This window comes from Mus caroli, chromosome 1 (genome assembly GCF_900094665.2).
Source record: "Mus caroli chromosome 1, CAROLI_EIJ_v1.1, whole genome shotgun sequence".
NCBI classification, from domain to species: domain Eukaryota; kingdom Metazoa; phylum Chordata; class Mammalia; order Rodentia; family Muridae; genus Mus; species Mus caroli.
Window position 1 is genome coordinate 20382132 of NC_034570.1, and position 4419 is coordinate 20386550.

At 43.8% G+C, this 4419-nt stretch overlaps 1 long non-coding RNA gene across 1 annotated transcript; it reads right to left on the reverse strand.

Moving 5' to 3' along the window:
- Positions 1 to 2675: 2675 nt before the first annotated feature.
- LOC110303906 lies at positions 2676 to 4267 on the reverse strand. Its single transcript, XR_002378981.1, has 2 exons — positions 4117 to 4267; positions 2676 to 3145 (listed from the first exon to the last, which is right to left on the reverse strand). It is a non-coding gene; the product is annotated as an uncharacterized LOC110303906 (long non-coding RNA).
- Between the last annotated feature and the right edge of the window lie 152 nt (positions 4268 to 4419).

Sequence of the window (4419 nt, forward strand, 5' to 3'; positions counted from 1 at the left end):
GTCCTTATTACATGTGGAGAATCTTCTGGGTATATGCCCAGGAATGGTATAGCTGGGTCCTCAGGTAGTACTATGCCTAATTTTCTGAGAAACTGCCAAAGTGAAGAAAAGGCCATTCAGTCCCATCTTGGGGATCCATCCCATATAGAGTTACCAAAACCAGACACTACTGTGTATGCCAACAAGTGTTTGCTGACAGGAGCCCAATATAGCTGCCTCTTGAGAGGCTTTGCCAGTGCCTGACAAATACAGAAATGGATGCTCACAGCCATCCACTGGACTGAACACAGGGTCCCCAATGGAGGAGCTAGAGAAAGGACCCAAGGTGCTAAAGGGGTTTGCAGCCCCATGGGAGGAACAACAATAAGAACTAACCAGTACCCCCTCCCCCAGAGCTCCCAGGGACTAAACCACCAACCAAAGAGCACACATGGAATGACTCAAGGCTACAGCTTCATGTGCAGCAGAGGATGGCCTTGTGGGACATCAATGAGAGGAGGTGTCCTTGGTCCTGTGAAGGTCCTATGCCCCAGTGTAGAGGAATGCCAGGACAGGGAAGTAGGAGAAGATGGGTTAGTGAGCGGGGGTGGGGGGTGGGGGGTGGGGGAGGAGGATGGTTTTCAGAGGGGAAATGAGGAAAGGGGATAAAATTTGAAATGTGAATAAAGAAAATATCCAATACTAAAAAGATACAGATTTTATAGAAATCGTTATGCAAAATTATCATACACTCTTGAAACTAACCGGTCAGGATCCAGAATAAAAGACATTCCCTTCCAGATTGGCAAAGGCTGATCCTTGCCATCATGCCACAGGAAGGTGGGCATGCTTTGCCTGGTTACAACACTCTAAAGAGATCTTCATTGATATTATATAGGAAGAAGAAGCCTGAGCTAGTTCTGTGAGTGAGAAAGGCCAAATCAGTTACCTCTGGTAAAATGTGTTTTGCTCTATGTTATGAGCCACAGGGAAAACTGTCTGTTGATTAAATGTATAATCTTTCTGTATGTACTCCCCAATATAATAATATCTAAACATCTGCTTCCCTACCATATAAGTTTCCACTGGCTCCATCTGTCTTAGTCAGTGTTCTATTGCTGTGAGGAGACATTATGACCACAGCAATTCTTTTTTTATTTTTTTTTTATTCTTATAAGGAATACATTTAATTGGGGCTGGCTTACAGGTTCAGAGGTTCAGTCCATTTTCATCAAGGCTAGAGCATGGCAGAGACCAGGCAGGCATGGTGTTGGAGGAGCTGAGAGTTCTACATCTGACCGCAGCAATTCTTATAAGGGAAAGAATTTAATTGGGGGCTGGCTGAAAGTTTCAGAGATTGAATTCATTATCATCATGGTAGGAAGTATGGCAGCATGCAGGCAGGCATGGTGTTGGAGAAGTAGCTGAGAGTTTTCTCTCCAGATCTGAAGACAGCAAGAAGAGAGAGACACTGAAACTGGCTTGGGCTTTGGAAACTCCATTCAAGTAGTGCCACTCCCTCATGACCAAGCTTTCAACTTGGGAGCTTATTGGACTTTTCTCATTCAAAGCATCAAACTGTCGTAAAATAGATTTTACTTTCCAGAGCAGTTTTTGAGTTAGTTCTTAGAGTGGTTTTAGGTGGCAAAAATGAACAGGAAGTACAGAGGGCTCCTTTGATTCTGAGCCCATGCAGTTTCCCTGCTGACAGCCATTTCTAAAATGTAAAATTGTCACTCTCTAAGGGTATTATAAAAATAGTGCTTTCGAGGCAGTGGGGGCCCTCAGAAACTGTCATCACTCACTTCTTTTCCCCACAAGGTAAATTTTATATTGATTCTAAAACTGCTCAGATATGTCTTCTTAGACCTTTGAGAGGCAGTGGAATTCCTGGGAGAAGGAAACACCCTTAGTTCACCGTGAGAGCTTCTCCCATATCTGTGTGGTGATAACTAGGTGATATGGTATTAATTATGCAGCAGTAGGGTCAATTTGCTTCTCCCCAAACAATGGCCCAAGATGTTCTAATTATCCCTCTATGAGAGTCAGCAGCCATCATGGCTCCACCCTTTCTCCCACAGCAATGAGAATTTCCCTTCTATTTTGCCTTACTTTTGATTTAGTCATTGACTGTTTTCTTCTGATCATTGCTTTATTCTCCAACTTTTTTGCATTGCTTTTGTCTCCCATGATTCATCAGTACCATGTTTTCAGGCCTTCCTTCCTCTAATCAGGAGGGCCTGGGTTTGTTTGTTGGTTGTTTGTTTGTTCTAGGATGCCCATGACTGGTGACAACTTGATCAATGCGCCTTCATCAGCAGGCCTGGCACTCATCCATAGGGCCATGGTTAACATTCTCATCACTTGGCAGGATTACTTGTTTGTGGATTGTACAAGTATTGATGATGTGTTTACTGTTACTAATCACTGTCATGGTTCACATATATTTGGAATGATACTGCTTACTGGATGTTTATTCTGGGCAGACACTGTACAAAGCACTCAGGATATGCCATCTCATTTAACTCCTTTGATCAACTCTGATTTGCAGATATTATGTCCATTTTTATGAAGCAGCTGATAACAGAAATTTAGTAAAAGCCAATTCTCTGAGTAACATTATATGACAATTTCCAATAGGAACAAATTCAAAACATCACTTTATAGCCTATTTTTTATGCTAACTAGACATTGTATTTGGTCACTTGTCATATGTCATTTTAAATGGGACTACAATGGCACATGCCATGAAAGGAACATCAGTTGACATCCACTTGTTTCAACGAACCCCTGGTGACCACCTCCCAGGACAGATTTCAGAGCTCTATGGTGCCTTCTTTATAATGGTGGATCCTGTGTCAATTACTTCTCTGTTGAAAGGCTGAAAGCCCATTTTCTTTCTATAGGAGGGGCCAGTCTTCACTCAGACTTTTTTAGAAGTCTGAGAGCATGTGTTGCTTGAAAATGATTCAGATAGAGTTGGCTTTAAAGCTTCTCCTATACTCCCGGTTTAGCCTCCACAGGTGCTCATGGGGTTTCACTGTCTCTGTTGCACACTTGTTAGTGTGCAGACCATCAGGGTGGGAAGGTTCCATTATCTTCCTACTTGCTCATTACCTTTGAAAAGTGGGCAGTCTCTTCAAGGCCTGCTAGTCTTAGTTTGTTCCTGTGGAAAATGAGAACCACAGTGGAACTTACCTCATGGTAAGCAAATGTTTAAATTCCATTAAGTTCAACATAGGTAAGTGTTTCTGTCCCAGAGCTCAGCCAAGCTAGCTAGCAATATGAACAAATCTACCTGACCCTGCTTTACACATCTGTGTAAATGATTTAGTAAGTATTCATATAACCCAAGAGAAGAGGAAAAGCTGATTTGAGCTTTAGACATAAGACAAGTCTAAAACTGAATATTGCTATTGTTATTTTTACCACAAAGTCTTCCCTCCTATATCCACCTATCAGAAATGGCTTCTGTAGGCATGTAGAATATATACTTTATTTAAGCGAATGGAATGTCTATTTCAGCTATCTGGACACATTCCCTGCCAGAGGAGAGCTATATACTTTATTAAGCAAATGGAAATGTCTATTTCAGCTATCCAGGCACCTTCCCTGCCAGAGGAGAGGTGTCCGCCCGGCCTGGGAAGCTGTTGCTGGAACATCTGCCGGACATCTTGGTTCCTGGATCCTGCCAAGACTAGTCTGCACAGGCTTCAGATAACCGGGCACCTTCCCTGCCAGAAGACAGGTGTCCACTCCGCACGGGAGGGCTTTGCCTTAGCATCCGAGGGAGCCATCTTCCTTCCAGGATCCCTCCAAGACTAGTCTGCACAGGTGAGAGTGTGGACTACAGAAGCTAACAGCTTCTGAGACAGGCCCTGTTTTGGGCCTTCATCTTCTGCCAGGATATCAATAGATATCTATGCACCTTCTTTGGAAGAGGAGAGCTTGCCTGCAGAGAGTGCTCTAACCACTGAAACTCAGGAGAGAGCTAGTCTCCCAGGTCTGTTGGTAGAGGCTAACAGAATCACGAAAGGAACAAGCTCTAACCAGAGACAACTATAACTGACTCCAGAGATTACCAGATGGCGAAAGGCAGACATAAGAATCTTACTAACAGAAACCAAGACCACTCACCATCATCAGAACCCAGCACTCCCACTTCAGCCAGTCCGAGGTACCCCAACACACCCGAAAAGCTGGACCCGGATTTAAAGGCATATCTCATGATGATGGTAGAGGACATCAAGAACGACTTTAATAACGCACTTAAAGAAATATCAAAAGATGTCCTAGTCGGCCATCACTGGAAAGAGAGGCCCATTGGACTTGCAAACTTTATATGCCACAGTACAGGGGAACGCCAGGGCCAAAAAGTGGGAGTGGGTGGGTAGGGGAGTGGGTGGGAGGGTATGGGGGACTTTGGGATAGCATTGGAAA